We start from the raw sequence: 26,765 nt of genomic DNA on the forward strand, positions 1-26,765 counted from the left end.
TTCAACTGCATTGCTATTAATATAGGGGGTGGTAGTCTCTCACTGTTGGAGACGTTTAGGATCACACCAGAAAAATAAATGTCATGATCACATGTAATCGAAGTACAAAGTGGAGGCCTCTGTGAAAAGTTTGCTCAGAAGTGCTAGATAAACTCAAAGAAGAAATAGTTCCATCCTAAATATGTTCAGCATCTGGTGTGCGATTGCACTGTGGGGTTGTTTTTTGTCGTTGTTGCTTTTTTTTTAAATAATTGAGAAAGATTGGTAATTTAAATTCATTTATTATTTAGAACACTCTCTCTCTCTCTCTCTCTCTTCCTCCTCCTGTTTGGCCAAGAAAAGCAACAACATGGCAGAAATTCAGGGTATTCAGTTCTAAGTATAGTACATGGAGATCAGTGTTCAAAGCAACTAGTCCAGAACCCTTTCTTCCCTGCTAGTTCTTTAGGAATTCAACCACGTTTAGGTAGGAGGTTGGGGCATATTGCTTGGACAGAATTGGCTGTTGTTTGTCATTTTGCAAGTAAATTTAAATCAGACACGCTTTAAGATAAAACTGCTCTGTCATTTTTAGTGAATAAAACCCTCTAGGCAGCATTACGAAACAGCCTCCAGCAATGTCTTGAACACAAACATGGCAGCAGGTTTTTTGATGTGAAGACATTAGACAACTTTTGTGAAAAGAGGGAAGGAAAGTAGAGGTGTAATAGGAGAAAATGAGGGAGAGGAAGATGTATGGGAAATGATAAGGGAGAGAGAATAGCGAAGACAACAAATATTGGGTTAGCTCACTTAAAAATATAATGGAATAGATTAAACTATAATTACAAGGCTATTATGCCATTAAAGGGTTTCTGATGTGTGTGATTCATACTGCAGACGTTGCTTACCCCTTATCTTACAAGCAGCCAGAGCCCCAAATAATCAGTCACATTTATAATGGTTACTGGTAAACTAAAAAATCAAGCCAAATGTCACTATGCTCCTGCTTTGTGCTCCAAGTTACTGCACCAGCATGGAATCAATATCAGATTGGGCTACACAGCATGAAATGTCCCTAACTCGTGCTGTTGTGACATATCTGCCCCACTAATTGAAACAGAAATGGAGCACTTCTCTGGAAACTTTTGAGTTCTTTCTGGAACTAAGGTTTGTTTTGTATCTGTTTATTGGGACCCTCCCAAGATGGAGGTAAAGATTCTTTCGAGAGCCTACTGTCCATGGTCCAGCATAGATTTTTCACTGATAACAATACACTACTGAAGACTAGAATTTGGATCAATAGTATTCAAAATGTGGTTATACCAGTACTTCAGGCAGTTGAAATTCAAATAACAGAGCAAAAATGCTGCCCCTCTGCTGACTGCTTTGCAATAGAATCATAGACTTACTGACAGTATCAAGACTGGATGTCTGTGAAAATGAGCGAGTGAATGGCATGGCCTGGAATGAGGATAACATGATGAGAAGCAACCAAAGTTAAAACTGCAAGAATGCATATTTTCACTTAGAATTATATTCTAAACCAAAGATCAAAGAATAATCCTTTCAGTGAGACCCTGTTGGGCTGTTATATTAGAAGAGTAAGGGCAGTATCTCTAGACATAGTTTTCCCCTGCTTGCTCTCCCATCTATTTAATTCACTTTTTGCTACTAAATACCATTTACAACTTTCATCTGGTTGTTGACACCAATATGTTGCTTCTGGAAGGATCAGGGCTAAATGAGGGAAACGTGGCAGAAACACAATTCCTCCTCCTCTGCTAAACCCAGGAATAATTCTCCCTCCTGTCCCTCTCCAGCTTCCCCAGAGCTGCTCCTCCAGAGATGAGGCAAGGAAATGTGAAGTGGGAGCAGCCAGAGAAGCTGGTGTCTTGTTAAGATTTTCTGGCACTCCCAGACTTCCTATGAATTACTAGAGCCTGACAGGAGAAATGCTTCAGCTAAGAGTCTCCTAATAACCTTGGCTAAAGGAAGATTTATCCTCCAGCTGGCTCCTTCTGGGGAAAGACAGATAAATGCTATGTAATACTTATTCTTTTATATAATCTCTCTTTTTTTTGTAATAGCTTGACATTTTCTAAAATGCAGGAGATTGCCATTTCAACATTTTCTAGGGACGAACCCCCCGGACTGCTCATTTTGATTTGTTTTTGCAACAATACAGATTCTCCATCTTGGTAACGTCTAAATGGTGGTGTTGATGGGAATAGAAATAATATTTTGCACATGTGCACATACAGTCTTCCATTTGGCTGGCTATACACCGTCCAGATTTATTTTATTCATGGGAGCACACCAACATCAGTGATAGTATAAAAATATAGATCGATTCCCCAGACTTTGTTCCCTTTCCTGCATCCCATCACATGATGATGCAGCACCTCCTAGTCTCAGAGAGCTGGTGATGACAGACACCAAAATTGCTGAGCTCCCTGCTTCTTTTGATGAACGTAGCCTGTGCTTGACTATTTGCGATGCTGTCTCAATCCAGTGTGACTCAGTTTATTACCTCAGCATTTGATTCAGTTTAACCCTTTGTAGGCCCTCAAGTACATGAATATAATCCCTTATTCATTTTTTTGGCAGGCTGGAAAATGTCAGTGTCTTAAGGGTTAGAGTGCGAAGCTTGAATCCTTTTTATTTAGAGGTTGGCAGACATTTAACAGAAATTAACTGAATTCAAATTGAGCAACAACATTCCAAAAGATTGCCAATTGCAGACTATGTAACAGGGGATCTTTCAAGTTCAAAGCCACAGAATTTTTGTGAAGTGCAGTGCTCATAGGAAGATACTATCCAGTATAGCATAACCCAGAACCTGATTCAAAGTCCATTGAAGTTAGTGAGGTCTATCCACAGATCTTAGTGGATAGGCCCCAAAGATCAGGCCCCAAAGAAATTGACCAAGAACATATTTCTCTGAATAAGTTCAAAGACCAAACAGTTATAGGAAGAAAATGATCAAGTGAACTGTCATGACAAGGAATCCTCAATGTTTTGATAAGGTTTAGCCTTCAGCAGAGAAATGGGACAGCTGAGTTGAAGACTTAACTTGGGAGTTCCTTGGAAATAGCAATAATGAAGCAAAGGAGTAGGTTTGTGATTAGCTGTGTGCGCATAAATTTGCCCGTGTAATCTTATTTGTGTGCATATTAGACTTTGCTGGTTAGTTGTTAATTTTGTACTAAGCAGGAGAGTGTGTTGTAGGGGATGCTGATATTTTGTCTTGTTACCAACATGGACTGTGGAATGGTCAGTGCTTTTGTTCCATTGTTCCAAGAGTCCTTTCTGCTTGCAATGCCTTTGGCATTGTGACCTATCCTAAACCTGAACACAGGACTCAGAGCTGATTGTGACCATAGGATATGGTCAGCGTTGGGATATAGGAAGGGCTTGAGGGAACCCCTCACCTAGTACCCAGTTCTGCTCTTGAAGGGAGGGCTCAATGAGGGTTTCACTTTGGGGACTTTTATGGTAGTTATTTTGTATGTGTCCGGAGGACCATTAAGCAGTGATTCCTCTTCACTGTTCCCCCACCCCCTTTGGAAATGGGTGAACCATATTCCTCTCCTTAGTTTTCTAATCTTTTTAATAAAGTTGCAGCCAGCATTTAAACCAAAGTTACCCATGTGGAGTTGCTATTCAGCCACATCAATGCACCTTTTATAGTGCTTAAAAAGAAATCAGAAAAAAGACACTGAGCTAGATTCAGGCCTCAGTTTTGACCACTGTAAATTGAAGATACTGCTGATTTATGTCAGTCTAACAGATCAGAATCTGACCCATTGTTAATTAAAAAAAATCAATATGGCACTCTAAAAATCTGCTTCCAGTGAGAGCCTTTTCCACTTTACATTCAGTTTTCTTCATTTTACTGTAGAAACCAGATTTTCTTTGTATGGCATTCTTTAAAGAGGCTAGCAAAACAATTTAATCTCTTTTATTAAGAATTTAGTGGTAATTTACCATCCTCCATAAAACTGGGCTTGCTTAACTTCCAAGTTGAATTCTGCAACATCTCCTGATAAACAATTTTTTAAAAATTTATTACTTCACATATGTTCAGAAGTCCAAGCAAATATGGGTTGCAAAGAAATATGAAGGACACTGGAGTTCATGCAATTTGCACTTTTATGGTTGTTATTTTCTTAGCTCAGTTAATCAGAGTAATAAGAATATGACAAGATGGAGAGTTTATTGAATAGTGATGAGCTGAAAAGTTAGTAAAGTTGCAAGCCCACTGAGACTTGTTTGATAAAATCAATCATTTTGGAGAGCATTATTTTTGAATTATATTAATTTCCACAGCACAGTAAAGTTAAACATTTTTAGAGAACTCTGAGATTATTCACACTTTTTGATTCAGGCTTAACGCTGCTGCACTGAAATTGTCAAGTTTCACTACACAATAATGAGTTTGGGTATAATCAGAACAATAAAATCAGCAGCCGCAGAAGAAGAAGAAAGGGAACTTTCTTATGTGGTTAAAAAATGTGGAAGTGTTTAACACCCCTCTCTAGAAGTGTTGTTGTGAATACAAAAGTCATGAGAGCTTCTCAGATCCTTGGTAAATGTCCGTGTCTTTCAGGCAACTGTTCTGCAGCTGTTTTGGTTTTCCAGCTAATGCAGAATGACACATCTTCAACTAGAATCTTCTTAATGGACAGAAAATATTCTGGTACAGAACTAAAACACTTTGTTTACTTGGAAAAAAATTGTAATTGTACTACAGCCTTTTATTTTTGGTTGAAAACACAGAATAAACGTTTAAGGTTTAAGTTTATATAGATCAGAAAGTTCTTTTTTCAGTCAAAGCCAATTGTGGTTAAGTTAGTGACCTAGCATTCCATTGATGGCTCTAATAGTGGTCTGAAGATTAGGCTTTTCACCTCATTTAAGGGTCTTACATTTTAAAATACCCATGGACTAATTCACAATGCGCAGAGGTAGTTTTGAATGCTGTGGTCCATTTCTCAGATGGCTTTGTGTACTGTACAAAAACATTTTATAATTCTGCAGGGAACTGAAGAAAATTTGATGCTAGTAAAACACATGGTGCCAAATTCTGCCAATTATGAGGTCATTGGTTGCCATTGGTTACAGAGGTGCTCGTTGGATGGATGTAAATGATCAGAGCCAGCTTTAGGGACCTGTGAAGGTCCTGGCTGTGAGCCTTCTGATGTAGAGAACCTAGAAAAGGAAACGTAAGTGCTGGAAGTTAAATCTTATGATTTATTTCTCCACAGATTATTCATAGTCCCTATCCTTACAGCTGACTCAAGACCTCTAGAATCTGTAAAAACCATTTGTGGAGGTACTTCTGTTTTATGGAGGGCTCCAGATCAACTCATGCTTTGTGGGTTTGGCTGTACTACCCAGGCAGTCAATGATGGCACTACTGCTCCTGTAAACTGATTCTCAGCTGGCTGCCTGCCCCTGAATTTTCTTGTCTTCTGAGCAGTCAGTGTGACATCTGACCACATCTGCAGCAGACCTAGGGACAAGAGGAGGCATAAAGATTCCCAACTTTCCCTCCCCACACATTTCAGTTTTTGTGTGAAATGAGCCAGCTGAGTTTGGGGTGTATCCTAAAGAAAAATCTCACTAAGAATTCTCAATCCTCAGCTCACTCTACTACATAGTGATGCAATCAATGTGGACAGGTTGTGGTTATGTGCGGGGGACATGAAAAGCTGTTATATAGGCCTACCAAAAAGCATCAAAGTCAATAATGTAAAGCCTGACAGAGCCAAGCACTGAAACATGTGCGCAACGTTAAGCATATGAGTAATGCCAGATTCAAAGGCACTTTTGCCCTCTTCTCGTTTACATTATATGCATGATAGCTTAGCTCTACTTCTATTTTTTCTTTAAAAATATTCCTCTCCATATTGTCTGTTTTTAAAAACCCTCATTATTGCAAATATATTGGAGTCTCAGACTTAATAAGGTGGCTAGTTTTTAATGTGGAAATGTGAGTGATTTCACACTCTTTCTTTATGGTAAATGATTATTTTCATTTCTTTGAAAACCAAAACCCCAAGTCAGAAAAATACATTTGCCATCATGTCTACTTTACCAGATATTTTCAGGATTATCCTTGGGCTTGAATGAGAACGATATATTCATGTAGAAGAGGTTCACAGAAACAGCAGTAGTAATTGGGAAGAGTCTAAAAGATACTACAATTTTACATCACAAACTCTATTGAAATAAATTGTACTGTATCAACTTTCATATTTTTTCTCCCCAACTATTAAACGCCAAAGGCCATCTCTAAACAGGATTACTTTTAACTCAATTGGTTTCTGTTTTCCGTGCTCAACAGCGCAATAATTTTGACTATAGAAGTGATTAAGCTAGCGGAAATGTAAACCGTGATATTTTTTTCTGCCTCTGTTACGTACTAGGCTTTTGGTTCATGCAAAACATTTCGTGTCATTTTATGCTACTAAAAATCAAATAGTAAGGTAGAGTTTACCATGTAATTAAATTTGGTCTGATTCTGCAACTCTTGTTCACTTTCAATAGCCCTTACTTATGGAAGTTGTAAGCAGTACTTGATGGGACTACTCTCCCGAGTTAATGCTACTGACTCTGAGTGAGAGCTGCAGAATCAGGCCCAGCGTTGCATGTTGGAAATTTTAAGTTCAATCTGTGTCTGTTCATCTTCAGTTAGCTAAAGTTTCACAGTTAGAAAGTTATCATAAGTTTCAAACGGAAAGATACGTTTTATGTTGCAGAAACAATTTGACAGTATTGGTTGATGATAAACAGCATGCATTTAAAATTGCTTAGGCACTATGCTAATATTTTTCTCGGTTAAAAGGGAAACATTAGTTACATTTGCATCTGGTTATTAATTGGGATAGGAAAGTTCTATAAATTTATTTTCATGACATCATGATAGTGTTACAGTTCTCTAAATAGCCAGGCATCTTATTAGACACATACAATTTTAAAATTAATTATATGCATTGTAATGAAGGGGGAAATACTTTACTGTTGTTGCACTGCCGTTCTGTGCCTGGATGTGTAGATATAATCAGTTTCTTAATATCTGCTTTCTGAACCAAATAATCTTTTGCATTTGTAGAATACGCGTTGTTGTAGGAACTCTAACCTTCACCCTTATTAAATGAAGAATAAAATGACCATCATTACCAACTAAATGGAGCACTGGCAAAATGTAATACAAAATGTTATTGATATTAAATTAAAATGCCTAATATGTGAAACTTGTTTTCAAGTCAATTGTTGGCCAAATGGTCTACCTGTTGTTTATTCCAAATCACTTTCTAGCAATGTTTATTTTACAGAGTTTAAATCCCTGAAAAAGGAAATAAAATCAAAAGGTAAAATATTATTATAATTTTCTCTTTTGCTGGGGAAATTTCTGCAGCTGTCCCACTGTCTCCGGGAGAGGCAGGTTTGCCTGCTCTTGTCACCTTTTCCCCCTTGCTCCAATCCAGAACATGTATGGAGATTTGTGTCTGTGTGATGGAAGGAGAGGATTGGTTTCTCTGTCTCTCCCTGATACCTTTGGCTGGGAGAAAGGGTTGGTTCTCTTGTACTTTTCCCCTCCCTGTACATGGAACCCTCTGGGCATGCAGTCGCTGATGTTGCTACCCTGCATTCCCTGCCTAAGGGAGGTACAGTTTGAACTGCATTTCCAAGATGATGTGGATCTGACCAATCATCAGTGTTTGGGATCAGAAAGGATTTTTTCCTTCAGGGAAAGGTGTCTGGTGGGATTTGTTTTTCTTCCTCACAGTATATTGAAGGCCCAGTTTCAGGTTAATAAGACCTAAGGGCAGGACTTTAAAGTTGTAAGTTTAATAAACTAAGTTAGTAATTTTGTCACAACTTGTGGCGGGTGTCCAATGTGGGTGAGAGGCTCACACAGGTCAACATGAGACCCACGATTAACCCAGGCCCATAGCTGACAAATGCATAGCTGGAAACCATCCTGGCTTGCTTGTGTGTTAGCACTCTTCAAATAGTATTCGATTTCTAGAGAAGTGTTTAGTGTTTGGACTTAATGAAATGCTTGTGAGTTGCTGCATGCATTAATCTCACTTGTAATATCTGTGCCCCATGTTATAAGGTAATATTAACATGTTTGCTCTGAAACTATAAAAGTGTTCACTATGAAACTGGACTCTCCCCCCCGCCCCCCGGAGAGAAGCATTACCAAGTGTGAAATACTAGTTTAGCACAAGAGGTGTCATCCCCTGCCCAACAAAAGGCCTATTGACACAAGGCAAAACACTGTGGAACATCAGTGGACAAAAGACTTTGTTGATGGTTTTCCCCACACCCATGAAAAGGCAACATGCACAAACACTCCTCCCATCACAGCTTGGGGAAATCCCTGTCAGGAAGAAACAGTCGTCAATATGCTGCTTGGAATTTGAAGAAGGCAATATTTCCAAGCATAAGCAGGGGATCCCAAGCTGCTTAGCTTGGGTTAGCCCTAAAGGACATACAGAGCTTGCACACTACAGCATCTGTAACTAATTTGTGTGTGTATTTACGTGCTTTAGCCTTTAAAAAATCGCATTTCCTTTTCTAAGTTACTAAATTTGTGGTTTATTGTAGGATTGTCTTTGGTGGGAGATCTGAGGTCCAGCTGACCCAGGGAAAGTGACTGGTCCTTTGGGGCTGGAAGTAACCTGAATATTGTTGTGGGTTTTGGTGTAAGGGATCATCTGTCACAAAGGCAGGCTTGCCTGGGTGGCAAGATAGACCTGAGTGTCCAAGATGACTGTGGCTTTGGCTACACTTGCACTTCAAAGCGCTGCCGCGGCAGCGCTGCCGCGGCAGCGCTTTGAAGCGCTAAGTGTAGTCAAAGCGCCAGTGCTGGGAGAGAGCTCTCCCAGCGCTGTCCGTACTCCACCTCCCTGTGGGGAATAACGTACAGCGCTCGGAGCCGTGCTCCCAGCGCTGGGGCTTTGACCACACTGGCGCTTTGCAGCGCCGCAATTTGCAGCGCTGGAGAGGGTGTGTTTTCAGACCCTGCTGCAGCGCTGCAAATTTGCAAGTGTAGCCAAGGCCTGTCTGTAACTCCATGTTAAGGCGGTTACAGTGCTTGAGGAGTTCACACTTGGTACTTGGTTGGTGAAATCTAATTATAGAAAATGCAATCAATTTCGGGTTTATGCCCTGGGGTTGGCACCCATGTTCATGAGCCAACTCCAGACAGCTTGACACCTGGACAAAGAAAACACCGTATGTTTCCACAACCCGACTTACATCTGAACTGTCATTGTCTCTCACTGAGGAGAGCAGGGATATTCAGATGTGGACTAAATCATAGGGGTTAGGTTGAGGGGGCGGTGGGTGCAACCGTTAATTTGTCATGGAGACTGCTTACTGCACTGGACCCAAATAAATGCCTGCTATTTCAGGGGTGGGGGAGTGTGTATGTTTGGGTCCCCTCCCTCAGTTAAAGTTGTAGGTTAATAAAGGTGCAGCCTTGCACTTTAAAATCCATCCCTGCGTCTGTTTCCTTATCACGCATCCTGATCAAACAGGAAAATATCATACAATTATACCAATAACACATTTGCCTTAGAAGCTTGGCTCTTCTGAGCCTTTTAGGGCCAAAACTATAAGATCTTCCTTCTCCATCATCATTGCTTCCTTTTTCAAATGCTCAGATCATTGTAATATGCGGCTGGACTCTTTCACTTCGCTGATGACAGAATTCTAACATTGCTAATGGACACAAATACCTTGACACAATATTCTTCCTTCTTATCTATCTGTCCAGGATACAGGCCACCAAAATATCTGAAAACAGAGTCTAGATATTCTTAATACCTCCTGCATGTACTATTTCCAATATAGTGCTGTGTTCCGCTTCAATAGAAAACAATAGTAGTTAAAATAAATAAATGTAATGTTTAAGGAATGCTTCACTGATCTTGCCTCACTTTTAGAGTGTACCTTCTTTGGTACAGACTGTCTTTTCCGTGTTTGGGGAAAGCCTGACACATTAGCACACTACTGCAATGTAAATAACAAATAATAATTTGCTTGTCCTACAAAATAAAGTAGTCTAGTTGACTACAAAATTCATACAGGAAACCAATTCTCTTCTAGATCACAAATCCGCTGTCCTAGCCCTCAATTCAGGAAAACATCCCTAATAAGAACAGCGCTTAGGCAATTCCATAGCTTTAAGCATCAGAATAGTCCCACTGAATTCAGTGGAACTTAAGTGCATGTGTTTAAGTGCTGTCCTCAGTAGGGATGGACTTAAGTACATGCTCAATTGCTTTGCTGTAGCAAGGTTCATATCCTAACCTCGGCAATGCTGATCTAACTTCTGTCTAATATTCCCCAGTGTATGATCACTTGAGCTGTTCTAACAAGAGTCTCCATAAAGATTGTTTAAATTTAGAACAAATGTAATTAAGACTTTGACTAGATTAGCCCCATAAGCTTGACTAGAAACTTATCTAAAAGCAGTGTCTTTGTTGGTAGTATTGATACCAAGGTCAAATCTTTTAGGAGCTACAACTTACCATGTCACTAGAAAAATGCTGAGCAAGCTATTACAGGCACAAGAAGTGGCTTGACTAACTCCACTAATATTAAAGCCTAGATTTTCTAAAGTGTCCACTAACTTTGAGTGCCCCAATTTTTGGGTTCTCAGCTTGAGACTACAGAGTCTAATTTTCAAAGGTTCTGATTTGATTAGATTTGTAGGTACCTTTGAAAATCATGCTGTAGCTATTTCAAGAGGGTGTATTATACTAGGCCTTTGTCAGTTTAAATTGTCGTCAAATACCAAACACGTTTCGATACACTCTAATCTGATACAAAGAGCCAAATGGAGCTGCCTGGGGAGGGCGAGGAGGCTCCTTGTTGGAATAACTGTTCTTGAGTGCTTGCCCTTCCTCCCTCCACCCAGGTGACATCCATCTACATGGGCCATAACTTGGAGGAGAACTCTTTACATTGTTTTAGGGTATAAAAGCCTTGACGGAATGTAGTTGTTATTACTCATCGAAAGCTAACTTTTAAAAACACATAACCACCAAATTTCCCTAGCTATTCTGTTAACCTCAGGGGTATGTCTCTGGCATAGGAAGAACAGATTAAACTTGTGGATATTTTTGTCAGCTTCCCCTACCACCACCAAAGAAACAAAGCAGTGAATTTTAGTGCATGCATTATTCCTGTAGAATCAGGAGTGGTGTTTCCAGTATACCCTTTACAGCTGTTTGACCTTGCTGCTTTTTCGCACATAAAAGCCTCTATTCTCTATTGAACTGCTAGCTATATGAGAAACAATCAGTCAATTTTACAGATGCTACAAACACTTCAATTCACTACAAAGTTAATAGTATCACAGTAAATCTCGCATTATGGGTTCAATTTTCAAATAATTGACTTAGGAACAGGCATTATTTTAACCCACACCTTTTACACAGTAGTAACTTGGCTGTACACAGCTCATCAAAAGGAACATCCGAGTGCTATCATAACAAATGTCATGGTTGAAACCCTGGAATTAGGGGTCCTCAGGGGTCTTCGTCTGTGAGACTGTGGCTCTCAGTCAAATCACAGGGATGGCATGCTAGGGCTGATGCTGACTGCCATCTGTTCTACTAGTGCCCCCACCAGCCAATTCACAGAGCAGCAGTCATGTCTGAGACATAAACCTCTCACATACCCTCTCAGGGCATGCTGGATATACATTCCTCAGCAAGTTGGATTGCCATGCTACAGGGGCTAAACTAGGCAAACATCACATGGGAATATTCTCAGACTCATCGTCTGTTTGAGTTTTTTCTCCTTCAGATTTCTAATTTTGGTATATATTTGTATGTAGAACTGGACTTAAAAAAAAGAGGGTAAAGTAAGTCCCCTGCAGTGTGGATGGGGGAACCTTGCAGGTGTAGAGTCAATCCTTTGGGCCAGAGCAGATAGGTACATTAAAAGACTGAGCACTCAGATACTGTAAGTAGATAGCCAGATGTGCCAAAGGATCATCCAGACTGGGACAGTTATGATCCCTTTGCCCTACAAAAATGAGGCAGTGTCTGGGTGGGGATTAATTAAAAGCTAGCGAGCTTGTGGGAGAAGTTCCCTAGTGGGGAAGCACTGAGAACTGAGCAATCCTAGAAGCAGAAAACAGCAGCAGGCGGCATTTAAGGCAGGGGACTCCTCATTGTGAAGCAAGACAAACTCAGGGTGAGTACAGCCAGCAGGCAACTAGCTAGGTGTTAGGTACTAAACGAAAAGCTCAGTCACTCAGGGAGCAAGGGTGATATCATCTTTCTCCACATCCCAACTGTGGCTTTTCCTGCTCTGGTTGCTGGTCTGGGTGCAACTGTTGTTCTCTCCTGCCCAGCTGCCATTGTGGCTTCCAGCCGCCAGCGAGCTGAAAAGAGAAACAGCAGCCATAGGCACCAGCTCTGTGCATGCTCCAGGGCTCAAACACGCACACACACAAAAAGACAGGGAGTACTCAGCACCCGCAGGGCCAGGTTAATCGTTTGTGGGCCCGGCACCCAGATTGTGGCCCTGCCCCCGCTCAGCCTCTTCATCCCGAGACCCCACCTATCACTACGCCCTGAGGCTAGGCCCCCACTTGGCCTCTTTCTCCCAAGGCCCTGCCCATGCTCTGCCCTGAGGCCCTGCCCACCACATGCACGGGGGGGAGGAAGCAGAGAGGAGCACCCACTGGCAAAAACAAAAGTGAGCACCTGTGGCCGCAACGGTAGGTAGAGCTGCCGCAGACTGGTTCAGCATGGAACCCTGTGCAGGTAGCTGCACCCTTGGATTCCCTGTCTTCCGCCTGAGGCAGTGGGAGGTAGAATCACAGAAACGTAGGGCTGGAGGTGACCCCATCTAGCCCGGTGCACTGTGCTGAGGCAGGACCAAGAAAACCTAGACTGTCCCTGGCAGGTAGAGGTCTGAGAATTCCTCTCCACTCTCTGCTCCCTGAAGGCAACAGTGAAGGAAGCAGATCTGCAGCTTTAGGAGCTACGCACAGGCCATGATATCAGTGGAGCGGGTGAGGAGGATGGGGAGAAATCCAGTGGCGGGGGGAGGAGGCAGAGAATTGCTGACAGGAGTAAAGACAGAGATTTTGGGACCACTAGGGGAAGGAGAGATTTAAGGAGTTTGGTGGGTGTGGGAAGGAAGGAGGCAGTAATATTGGAGGAGACAATTCCTAGGATCAAAGATGGGAGGGATGGTGTTGTGTAGGCTATGTGAAATCTGATTCTGTGACATTAGGACTGAAATAGGGGGAGAGAGAGAGAGGGTGGAAGCTGACTTCTAGACGTAAGCAGTGATGGAATAAATCCCTGGGGATTATGTGGATGGAAAGAAAACTGGGAGCATTCCTGAGGCTGCGGAGACGGTATCAGAGATGGTCTCTTGAAGGGTTGGGCCCAAGTGATCAGAGAAGGAGGGAAGAATTCATGGGGTGGGATCAGAGGAAAAGGGGTTGGATTGGGGCACCAACACCAGGACTTTAAAAAGAAGCTGCCACTTCCCCCTGCCGGCACTGCTACCATGCTAATAAAGCAATTGTGTAGCTTTGAGCCTCCAGGTTACTTTAGTAATTCAAATTAGTCACTAGTTTTAGGCTCCCAGTTGAGTTTAAGAAGGATGGAGAGGGCCAACAGAGTAGGGATGAGAGAAGGAAAGGAAAAGTGTTAGTTTTAAAGTGCCCTCTTCCCCATGAGCTTGGCCATCCGTTTAGCAGCAGTTTGTGGTTGAATAGAAAGTGAGAACTGAATGTTGTTGTTGAGTCACAAACTGTTTCTGACATGGGCAGCTGGGCTCATGGGAACCTGGTGCAGGGAGGGGAAATTCTGTTTGTGTGTGTGAGTATACACACAAAATAACAGGGAAAATATATATACCTTTTTATTCTGTCCTTATCCTTCTAGTGGGAGCTACTTTGCATAGTGGAAAGATGTAAAGTGTAATCTCCTGCCAAACTTGTTTCTAAAAAGTTCCTTGTAAATAAAAATTTAAATTAATGAGCCATACTCCCATAGCAACAAGCTGTGATATGCATTAGTCTGTTATCGGTACACTTCTAAGTTATCTAAAGTGCAAGATCAAACTATGCATCTGAGGCGAGAGCCAATGTCCGAGTAATGTTCACCATGGGGTGGTTTATTGCTATTTTTTGTGTGTCTGACAGGAAGTACATAAGAATGCTTGGGACTATGTGTTCGCTGGGTACATTTGCGTTTTCTCTAGTTGAATGTAGAAAATTCAATATAAAAAGGCTGACTTGTAGGGCATAAAATATTTATCTTGAAACACCTTAAAATATTCTAAAGCTAATAAAATTGCTTTTTTTAACATGTCTTCTAAGCAATGATTCCAGTTAATTTTGTTCCTCATGTTCACACCACCCTTCTCCCTCCTTTTTGTTTTAACATGTAGCAGCAACCCTGTGCATTCCCCTTCCCTTCATCCTGAATGAAAAATATAACTAAAGAGGCTTTGATAGTGAAATTCCAAGGTTAAATAATCTGGAGAAGGAACAGACACTCAGGAGTTGTTGGTCGCTCTGTCTGTGTATCTCTGAGGTCCACATCCCGATTGTATTTGAGGTTTTATTTATCTGCTTCATCTGTTTCCATACAGTAATGTTCTGTAAGAGGGTCATGGCAACTTCAAATACAGATGGAAAGATTTTTCTTAGTGAATATCTTTATATTTTCAAAAGTAAGTGAGACAAGAAGACATGCATGGTTGATGGTGAAGATCCTATTATAGTACATTGAAGAAATTGTTCTTGGACAATTTATTTTTATTTAAAGATTAACCCTCAAATGCTGGCAGTGTCAGGATCTGCAAGAGTAACCTGCCTAAGGGCTGACTTGACCTGTTTATTTGTTTTTTCTGAAAAAAATGTTTAAGGTTAACCTTCTTGTCAAAGTACCCATTGCTCAGTGAGACGAGTGATGTATCTCTTGCTTTGTTTTCAACCTTCTTTCAGTTGTATACAAACCTAAAGTACTGGTAGTTCACCACATTCACACTGAGGGCCTGATCTGATAGGTGTTAAAATCTTACAATTCCCACAGATTTCAATGGGAGAACCTCTCAGGATCAAACCATAATTTGCTGATTAAAACTGTTTGTATAAATTTAAATAGGAGATTTGCATCCTGACTATTTACTTAGTCCTTTCAAACTACAGTCTAAGAATTTGTCTATGTGGGATAATTTACTGACATAACTATAATTGTTATAGTTATTCTGGGATAATTCCCCATGGGGACACTCTTATGATGGTAAAGATACTGTCCTTACATGGAATTTATTAAGTTTAACACTCAGACCCCAATCCTGCAAAGATACAAATTGCTACTTATTTATATGGACATGAATAGTCTCTTTGACTTCAATGGGACTACTTGTGCGTAAAGTTCTGCAGTTTCACAAGGGATTGATGGGGAATACTGTTCACTATTAATATTTCACCCATTTCTAGTGATTGCACACTTGGCGCCAGCAGTCAAATCACCACTGTGTTCAATTTCCCTTTACACACCAGTCAACTCCCTATGAAAGTTAAAACATATTAGTTTCAGGATGTTTGTCTTATATCAAAACCTCATGGTAGAAATAGATTTATAATCCTTGTTTCTGCTCTAATTTGCAATATTTATAGCAAAATGTTGATAATTTAATTGCCTCAAATTACATAAACCCAGAGAATACTGATATTAATGAACTGTGGTTATAAGAAGGGAAAAAGAAAAAATATATCTGGCTGCTTTGACGTGCATAAGTTATTTTCAATGTTTTGACATCAAAAAGTAAATCATTTTTGCAGCATTGACTTTACCAATTAGATAATGTAAGAAATTCAGTATGTCATATTATACCGTGTACTTACAAATACAATGTTATCTAATGCTCTAGTTTTGAGGGGGAAAATTGCAGTAAATAATTTATTCAATGATATTTTCATGTGATCTATAAGAAACTCACAATTTTCTTAAAAGTAATTTATTTGAGATTGTTCACTGAAGTATTTTGATGGCTATTACTTTGCCTGTTGATTTAAATCCAAGCAGTTAGTTGGTTGGTTTTCACAAAGGATATTTCTCATGTTAGGTGTCAGTTCCTGTGGCTGCATGAACAAAGCCTAGAACTATGCTTCTGATGTGAATCATGTTTCACAAAATTTCTTTCTCACAAATAATGTCCATTGTTCACTGAAAATTCAGTTTTCATTAATATCATTGCCAATAAAACTGACTGCTAGAATATTAGTGGAAAGCAAACACAAAAAGTGATGCAACCACAGTGAAATTATTTTATTTTTAAATTGCAATGAATGTTTCTTGAAAATGGTCTGCAGTTATATCCAAGCTGTAAAGTACACTGATATTTGCTAATCTGGACAGAATAACATGAATGAATAAGGTGTTCTAAAAGGCAAATGTTGGTTTATGCCAAGCCTTGTGTGCATGGACAACGTGCATTTTTTCCCCCACATAGCTCTCCCAATACAATGAAAAATTGATCAATAAAACATTTAAAAATAGATTCCATTGCACCTTATGAGCAGACACTAAAAAATTACTTTTGCAGGTCTTTATAATGTGGGCATAACTAATGATTAGGAAAACACCACCACACTTATCTTTCCTTGTACCATAAATCAGAATTTGAACTCAGGTCTTCAGTGGTGAAAGCCACTACATTAATTCACTTTACCACTTTACCATATGAAGGTTAATGCAGAAACACACACTCCACTACCCACGTCTGTTGTGGTATTTTTCATAATGGCATAAATTAAAGCTTAACACTTCAACTTTACTTTTAAATACATTGGATTTCATAGGTTAAAACTCCGTTTAGCCTCTCCCCCTTTTGCCCTATTTTTCTTTGTTTTAAATATACTGGATTGTCTTAAGTTAAAACAATGGTTAGACTTTTATATACTGTATTATTTAAATTAACCAACTGTTGAGTCTGCAAGGCTAGCTTTCACAATTAACCTTTGCCTGTGATGTTGCTCTGTGTGTGTGTGTGTGTGTGTGTGTGTAATTGTATAAGCAGCTTCTCTGCGTCATATTTTCTACACATTATGGTACATTTTTGGAATGATTTAAACAGATAGAGAACCTTATCCTCCAAGCAATTGTATGGCCACCAAAACAAATCTGTCACCTTGAGGCTGATGGTAAATTGTCATATCACTTGGATCCTGGTTAAAGAATAGGCAGCTATTGAAATACAGTTTACTTAAGATGCAGCCAATTTTCAGGGTCTTTTAATAGTGTCTTAGCTAAATATGTCTTTCCAGATAAGAAAGGAAAATATTAACAAATTACTGTCTTAAACCATCAAGAGACAATTCCTGGACACTTAGATGGGTTGAGCCTGTACATCACATTGCTGATAAGCTTGCTGAACTTTGTGTAGAAAAATGACATTTCCTGTGGATTTAGTAATAGCTGATTTCTATAGCTTCCAAATGCAATTAAAAATATCATGAAGTGCTTTGGCAAGTGTAGAAATCACCTGGCATTGGTGATGTAGATACTAGATGGATCTTTTATGTATGGACTATTATACAGTTCTAAAAGTATTCAGGATTCACAAGTTGAGTATTTCTAGTTAGCTTCATTTTGACCCAAGACATTAGAGTTTCCAATCCTAAATCTTTCAGTGATGAATCTGTCATGCTTCAGAGGGCAATTCAGACAAGTGAAGGGTTGTCACCTCTTACCTTTTAACCGAGTGCCTCATAATGCCCTGCTGCTGTAGCTCATAGCCTGGGATGCTCACAGTCAGCAATAGGCATGCATGTCATTCTGACTATCTGTGTATAACTGCAGCCTTGTCTAGCAACTCTGACCCCCAGCAGCCTGCAAGCAACACCAGTCACACTCACTGGTCTCCACCAGCCTTGTTTACAACCTGCAAGGTGACCTCAATGCACTCGCAGTCCCTAATTTTCCCCAAACGGCATGCTCTGAAGTGTCCAGTTCTTTCCTGGACAGCTCAGAGAAATAATAAGGTTTGTTTGTTCCTTTAAAGAGATAAAAGCACATCACAGCTTATTAACTTAACTGGGGTAAATACTCCCTTCCCTTTAAACATAGCACTGAGCTGTTTTATAGTAAAAAATAAAACAATTTTTTTAACAAAATATACATAGGATTAAGTGAGTTAAAGTATAAGGAATGAAGGTCAATGTGCTTCTAAAAGCCTAAAACTTAATCGAACGAGGTATAGGCTTTGTTCATGATAGTTTCTCTCACCGAGGTTCCTTCTTCATAGCCATGGTTGACTTCTCCTCAGGCAGTTCCTTCCACAGAAGTACAAGATGCTGGCTTCCCTTGTCTTCGTATATGACAGATCTTTGCCTAAGCAGGTTTCTCACCTATATTCAATTTCCAGGGACTTCAAGCCCCTCTTGGTTTCTCAGCCTGCAAAAGTTCTGTTCCCTTGTGTCAGTCTAGTGGTGGATTCCAAAGATGGCTTCTGTCTTTGCTTATATCTTTTAAAGTTCAATGACTTTGTCTCAAGAGGCAAGATGACCTTATTATGTTATTCTACTCCTGTGGACTTCCCATCCCCTTGCTGATTTCTGTGGAAGCGGGGCTTCCATTTGTTTTTGTTCACATCTTGCTTAATCTCATTGGAGCAGGTAGATACCTGCATTCTCTTTATTCTGGGAGGGATTGGCCACAGAATAAATTTGGCCAGACTATAAGGCATAATATTATATGAGTATCAATAATTCCTTATGTAGTGTTGTTAGGTACAATTCACAGTATTGATTACCAAGGTGTCATAGGCTTTCAAACACTCACACTTTTATAATGCAGTATTATTGTATGCAATCAGCTTTTTTCAATTGCTTAACACTTGAGGTTCAGACACCCATCTTTATTGCTCAGGTAAAGTCTTTCTTCCTTACTTTGTTTATCCAATATGTAAATAGACCTTCATTATCTCTGCATGATGAATGGGCTGGCCAGAGAAGCAAACACTTTCCTTTGTCTAGGGCAAATCTGCTTACCAACTCTCCTGACATGCCTGGTTTCAACACACTTTAGTCATAATTTCAGCATATATCCATAACTCTCAATATACTCCATGGACATACATCATGCAAGAATATCAATGATCAGTGTTGTTAGTTTTCAAGTGAAACCTCACAAGGCATATTATGTACAAAAGATTATTACAATAGCATGTAGAGTATTAATACAGGGGAACTTAGAGCTTGTCTACACTGGCAATTTACAGCACTGCAACTTTCTCGCTCAGGGGAGTGAAAAAACACCCCCCCTGAGTGCAGCAAGTTTCAGCGCTGGAAAGCACCAGTGTAGACAGTGCACCAGCCGCACTCCCAGCACTGGTAGCTATGCCCCTCATGGAGAGATTTTTTCAGAGTGCTCTGCTGCGACTACACAAGCCAGCATGGCACAGCAGATTACTGTGAAACATATTTTAGTTTCCACTATATTACACTTTGTACAGTAGCTTCCGAAATGAACTAGGAGTACTCTAGGTTGCCGTTTCTGCCATTACTATAGGTGATGCATTAAAGGGAAACAGATTTCTTCACATCTCAACCTAATGCAGGTCTTTTCACAAAGTGTCCTGGATATGACCCTATATCTGAGTTATTTTTTTCCATCATGGGACCAAAATATGGTGCTGAACACTGTGATGGACTCTTCATGTCAGCCACTGGTTCCATTCCTCTTAGTCTTTTGACCTTAATTCTACTTTCCAGCTTGCTATATGTTTGGCTTGATGGGTTAGTGAGCTTCATGCTCTCCTGCTCCGATCCTCTTACACATTTTTTCCCAACAAAGCAATAATAAGAATAGTTCTGGGATCTCTGCCAAAAGTGGCTTCCAACTCTGATAAATCATGAAGCATTTCTACCTTTGTTATACCCGAAGTCTCCAAGCTTATCTGAGCACAAATTGCATTTCTGGATATCCACAGGGCACTTCAAACTTTAAAACTTTCCTTCATGGTACTAAAGACATTTTCAAACCAGGCTTCTTGTTTGCTTTGAATAAATATGATAGCTATGCTTCCTAGATTACTAGAACAAGTGGACTACCTGCATCTGATGTCTTCAAAAGCAAAAAAAAAAGCTCTTCCATATTTCACGATGGTATGTTCAACAAGGGCAGTAGACACTATTTCTTTGGGAAAAATGGAAAGCTCTCCTTTAGAAATATGTGAAAGGTCTTCTTTGTCTTCTCTACCTATTTTCTTAAGATATGATAGGCTGTACACTTGGGCAACATTTGAAGATCATGCCAGTAGCCGAACTTATCCGACACACTATTGATTACAAAAAAACAAACCCTAAAATCCATAGTTATATAAGCTTCACGAAAATTTTTTTCCTTAACTTGTAACTTTTCTTTCAGTTGCATTTCACCAAGTTTATGCATGTTCTGCAATTTCCCTACTTGAACTTTCATGTAAAAAGGAATATTTTCAGCACCTGATTCTAAAAGTGTCCCATAACTATACCACATAAAATGTAGCCTAAACATTCTTTGAAGTAGTAAGCATCGACTCTCCACTTCTACCCGTAAATCAGCATTTGTTAAGTCACATTTACTAAAAAATATTTCTCTTTGGAAGAACAAAATAGCAGGCAAGCTTTGTCAGTTTCCTTACATAAAACTCTTGCATTGTTTCCACATGTGATTGCATGTTAGCTTCCAAACATTTGTGGAGATATTTTTGTGAAATTTCAGGCAACCTTTTCAGTATTCTCACAGGAACAGATGATTTTTTAGAGCAAGGGTAGGCAACCTATGGGAAACGTGCCAAAGGTGGCACGCGAGCTGATTTTCAGTGGCACTCACACTGCCTGGGTCCTGGCCACCAGTCCGGGGGCTCTGCGTTTTAATTTAATTTTAAATGAAGCTTCTTAAACATTTTTAAAACCTTGTTTACTTTACATACAACAATAGTTTAGTTATAATATTATAGACTTCTAGAAAGAGACCTTCTAAAAACATTAAAATGTATTACCGGCACGTGAAACCTTAAATTAGAATGAATAAATGAAGACTCGGCACACCACTTCTGAAAGGTTGCTGACCCCTGTTTTAGAGTTTTCCACCATTAAGATGGCAGAAGTCTTATAAGATTTCCATCATTTAGATTCTGTCAAATCTAAGATCAAAGCCTAACCTAAACCTAATCCATTTCTTAATAACAAGTTCTTGACCCATCCATTGTAATAATAATGAAGAAAACTATGCACAACATTGATATGAACTATTTACTACTTCCTTCCTTCCAAATATTTTTACTGAGATAAACTTACTGCAGTGAGCAATATAAATGTAGTATAGTTAATTCCTCTAGAAATAACTAAAATAAAATGCCTTTTAAAGTTGTAACTTGCTCAAGAGTACTTTCACTCCTGTTTTGGTACATCTTTATGTGGATGGATAATGGTAAGTTAGTTATTTATGCACTGGAGTAAAGGGAATAGTAGCAGAGCTATGGAGTTTACTTATTTATGGTCAGTTCTGCACTTTTTACCATTATTGAGCCTTTCATTGAAAACCTCCATTACTGATGCATAATTCAGTGATTCATGGAGTTTCCATCTTGAGTTTATTTTCTGTTTACAAGAGGCTCTGAATTTTAGCTCTGTTTTTAATAATACCCTTTGCAAATTTAATAATAACTAATACAATAGCTTGCCACAAATAGATGGTATCGTATTGATATACTGAAGAAATTAGACTGTGTATAAAAATCCATTTAATGGACTCTTTTGTCATCTGAAATAATATTTTGTATACCAACATAATAATGCCTTTTTATGTAGAAATGAATGTCAGCACAGTTTGAATGTGTCCCTCAAAGTTATTATATTTAATCTTTCTAGCTGTTTCATAATAAATATGAGAGCATATTCACAGTGAATGTATGATTTTTATTTATATTGGTGCAGCTTAGGCAAGTTTGGATTTAAAGCTTTTTTAGACAAAAGTAGCCTCATTTATTTCAATGTTCAGTGCTGTCACAGATGTGAAGAGAATCTGTTATCTGTAAACCTTATTGAAAAAAGCTAAAGCAAACTCTCTCCACTCCCACCCCCACGGAGTGTTATAGATTAAGATATTGGGCTGACATGCTGCATTTTAAGACAATATTCATTTGGACAGCTAATGTACTGGAAGCTAATATACCGGAAGCTGGAATTGAACAGTGAATAGGGTTGCAAGTTCATCGTACAGGGCAGTGAGTGCTCTTACCACAGAAGGCCAGCAAAACAAGAAAGTGGATGCTTGCCTCCTGCATCATTTCCTTTGACCTTTAGTTAATCACAAGCTACAGAAAATAATAATTCTGACTTGAAATTCATAGGGATGTATACCAGTTCTATGAAATGATAGGCTGTTTGTGGTGCTCTTGCCATCTTCATCTTTTCCTAAGACTTACTGATGATGCTGTGAAACTTAAATTCTATTTAATTCTTGTTGGAATCTGTCTTGTAGATCTCATGGAGGCGGGGAAGGAGGAAGTAGTAGTTGGTAGGTCCTGGTCCCTTGAGAGCAGCCCTGAAAACAGAATTTATTTTTTAGGGAGTGTTTTAGTCTTAGGTTACTTGTTTTGTTTTCTTGCTTGGGGTTCAGGTCTTTAGTTTGCTCAGTTTTGCACCTGTTCTAGAGGGAGAACCCCCATGGAAGTGAATGAACACTTCTTGGTATACTTTGCAAATGTATTTCAATCGAGAAAAGTTTTTTTGAAAATGCATTAGGAAATGTTTGATTTTTACAACCTATTTTGACAGCTACTGTATTCAAAGTGTTTCAGTTAATCAGAAGTGCACCTAGCCAGTGCACTGCACCTTTGTCCAATTTATTATATAGTTTTTAATACTATACGTTGTACAATTTCCAAATTAAAACCATCCAGTATCGTCTTCAAAACCACGTCTCCTATTGTTCCTTCTGTTTTACCTGCAATCCTCCCCGCCAGAAAGAGGCCAGGATAAGAGGGAGCCTGACCTGTGTGACTTGAAAATAAGGAAATTCAGACAGATCTGCAGAGAGCAAATTTCAAAGTCAGAATCCCTACACTGGAAATACACGGCTTCCAGTTCTCTCAAGTTGAAATCAAGGGCTTGTTTTCTTGAGTGCAATGTCTGCTCTCACCTGGTATCTCACTGGGACAGAAGTGGTCACTGAGCTGCACAAGATCCAAAATATTTGTCTTTAGGAGTTAAAACCAACAACTTATATTGCTCTTGGAAACAGACTGGAAGTTAGTGCAGATCACAGAACAGAGGTGTAGTGTGTTTCCAGTTAAAAACAACATTTACTAAGCAGGCAGTCCTATTCTGCAGTACGTTCAGTTTTCACATTCTCTCAAGACGTACCCATTGCCAGAATCAAGTCTCAAGGTAAACGGGATACTGTAAACAGTCTAAGAACCACGTTATCCAGTGCACAATTGTTTAGTAATTACAAAATGTGTCTCACAAATAATGAAGACATCTTTAAATATTTCGAAAATCATTGCCCCATAATAAAGGTCTTTTCCTCAAGCACATTTAAGCAATCCCCTTGGAAACACAGTGACCCCATAAATCCATTTTTAGCAGTTTTAAGCAACTTCATTCATTCCCAACTCAAAAATCTAATAATGGCTCTCTGGCTGCAGCTTTCTCCTGGCTCCCTTAGTCTGTCCCATCAATACCAAGTTCCTAGACCTGCCTCTGGGGAGAAACCTCTCAGGGAGCCTTCTCAGAAACAGCCCCTCTGAGTCTGAAAATCCCTCCGATAACTGTGTTGTTTTTTAAGTTTCTGTTGTTCTACAGAAACAAACAAGTGTATTTCCACTGTACTTATTTATAAGACCCAGAAGGGGAGCATGACTAGTTTACCAAATGTCTGATTGGGATCAGTGTTTGGATGAAAGTAAGATAGATGAGGTTTAATCCTGGATGAACAAAGATAATGGTAAAATTATATTTATTCTGATTCTAGATTCTAGTTTGCTTTTAGATGGGCAGCCGAAAATGTCTTTTACCATCCACCCTTGATCTAGCGATAGTGACCCTTTCTTTCAGATGTGGACCTTGCCTCTCATTGTCATTGTGTCAGTGTACTCACTTGCGCAAGAAAAGAGCCCGAAGAAAAGCTTTGTTCCTTGGAAAACATGACTCTGTTAAAACCTAATTCAGCAGTGAGAATTCTTGGTCTACCAGTGGACTTTAGTTATAAAAGCCTCAGTTTCCATCTGGAAATTAATTTTTATGCAATCTCTCTTACACTGGGGTACTATATTCTCTATTCATGCACAGCATATGGTATCCTTACATGAAAATATGTTGTAGAGGCAAAGAATTTGAATTAATGTTGTCTTCTCTATGTTCTGTCTGCCTTACACATTTGTACAACCGCCCCTCACTGCAGTGTGTACATGCTTTTCACATAACTACTGGGCTACACACTTTATTGCTTCTGTAATCTGCATGCATTGCACACATCTGTGGTTCCTACTTAGGGTGACCAGACAGCAAGTGTGAAAAATCGGGTCAGGGTGGGGGGTAATAGGTGCCTGTATAAAACAAATCTCTGAATATCAGGACTGACGCTATAAAATCAGGACATCTGGTCACCGGAGACTCATTGAATTCCTCCATTCTCTTCCACAAGCTCCCATTCCCACCTGTTTCAGATATTTGCTGACTCCCATCCCAAATGCCACGCACTCTAGCTAACCCCCTCACAAGGTCTCCCATTCTCCACCTCCATGCTATGTGCTCTGTATGCTCCCCTATCCCCCGCCCTCCACCATATGCCATGGGGTCTGTATGTCCCCATGTCCGCCTCCCTGATACCATTGTTCCCTATTCTTCCCCTATACCAGGGGCATTTTATATCCCCAGTTCACCTCATACCAGGGTTCCCCTTCTTCTCCCCTGCCCCACCAGTGCATCTGTGTATACCCTCATTCTCCCCTCCCTGCCACCAATGCGCATTTCCCCAGTAATTATCCTACCATCCTATCCTATCATTCTTATATTTTGTTTCTGGGAGAGAAGTCATTCAGGATGTAAACAATTTACTGAGGTGGTTGAAGCTGTTGGATCCGCTAACCAGATGCCTGGAGCTTCTGCTTTTCTGTTTTTATTGAAACCAGAATCAATAGGGTTCTGGGGACTGATGCCTAAAACACTCTGGATTTTTGGAATTGAGCAGACATGAGGTTACCATCAAACAGACAAATCAAGCTAAGTGTAAGGCCCTGCTTTGCTCAGCCAAAAATATTGTCAACAGTGAAGTCCTTGGCTCTTATCAAGTAATAAAAAGCTCTACGTGGGTAGGGGTTTGTTTGGGTTGTTTTTGTTTGGGCTGGGGGAGATGTTTCAGAGTGGATGGGGAGATGAAACTAGTGGCTGATGTGAATGTTTTTGTGCTAGAAAAGCTTTGCTAAATAAGGTTTTGCAATGGTTCATAAAAGTAGTCAGATTCTGGGTTTGTCTAATCTCCTTTAGAAGTTAATTCCGCAGCCAGACTGCATGATCTGGTTTCTCTCAGAGGAGTGCAACTGTCATGGAATGGGGCATCCAAATACCCTGCTTCAGAAACTTTGATTGTTTCCTGTCCGGTAATTGATAGGGTGTGTTATATGCGACATTCAGTTGAAAGGAAAGAGAATGAATTGATCTTAGAAGAAATATTAGAAAACCTTATTTTAAATAGCTTGTCCAAAGAAAAACACCCATGGTGTCATAAGTAAATGCATTTAATTCTGTATGTTGAGCATGTCTCCAGGATAACGAACATATTTCCCCTTAGTGAGTTAATTCAATTTGGCCCTGAGGTAAAATCCAGTGAAGTTAATGAAAAGATTCCCAGTGTCCTCGATGGGCTTTGGATAAGGCCTTATAAGAACTAAGTAGTAGCATTGATCTGTTTCCATAACATGCTAGCTACTGTTCAAACCTACAGGTACACTCCTATCAGCCTTTAAATTACTTTGCAGTCAATGTTTTGTGTCAAAACATGATGTCTTTTAACGTGTCATTTTCAGTGTTAATTACCGTACGAACAACCAGCAGGCTGCTAAATTACACCTTTGTGGAATAAAAAATTCTCAGCCTTGCACTACTTAGAACGCATCCATAATTCATTCATCAAGGCCTGGTAGTTCAGTACTAGTGAGCAGTTCTGAACACAGTTCCAACATTTGGTTTCTAACTTTACTTTACTTTTTATTTTTTTAAAGAAAGTAAATATCAGTTAGGTCTGATCCACACAGCAATTGTTCCCAGACTTTAAAATCAAAACTTTAAATAGTGGAATACAAGAAAACAATAGAAGCTTAGAGACTCCAACTACTTCTTCCAATATCGCTTTTTATTGCCCTCTAAAGGAATGCATGGTAGTAAAAAGTCTGATTTAAGTACTTTATTTAGTGCATCTTATGTGTCTAGTCACTTGAGTCTGTACTAGGGGAACGTAGTGACTATACAGTATTTGAACGAAGAAAGAAACATTGCACCCCTCTCATCCCAATTGTTTGTTGTGATTATGTATAAGAGGGAGAGTCCAAATATGTTGTAGGATTTAGTGGAGTTTTGTTTTAGGATTTTGTTGTGTATTACTGTCTACTGCTTTTAGATCTATTGGCAATGCTGTAGGACACCAGAAGAAGGTAAAACTTTTATAGGAAGGAGGAAGGAACAAGCAAGAAGATTATATGTGAACAAATATGCTTTTTTTTTATTG

At 39.6% G+C, this 26,765-nt stretch overlaps 1 protein-coding gene across 10 annotated transcripts in view; it reads left to right on the plus strand.

Annotated features, from left to right (window-relative positions):
- The first annotated feature begins 5,127 nt into the window (after positions 1–5,127).
- TENM1 (teneurin transmembrane protein 1) overlaps positions 5,128–26,765 on the plus strand; it is a 697,978-nt gene continuing 676,340 nt past the window's right edge. For 7 of the 10 annotated variants that reach the window (XM_039487526.1, XM_039487540.1, XM_039487539.1 and 4 more), the window contains exon 1: positions 5,132–5,207. The gene's annotated coding sequence lies outside the window, so the exon portion shown is untranslated. Of the gene's footprint in view, positions 5,208–26,765 lie in introns of all 10 variants that reach the window. The other 3 variants (XM_039487530.1, XM_039487534.1, XM_039487532.1) reach the window with 3 other exon arrangements.

This window comes from Mauremys reevesii, linkage group 9, assembly GCF_016161935.1.
Source record: "Mauremys reevesii isolate NIE-2019 linkage group 9, ASM1616193v1, whole genome shotgun sequence".
Classification (NCBI taxonomy): domain Eukaryota; kingdom Metazoa; phylum Chordata; order Testudines; family Geoemydidae; genus Mauremys; species Mauremys reevesii.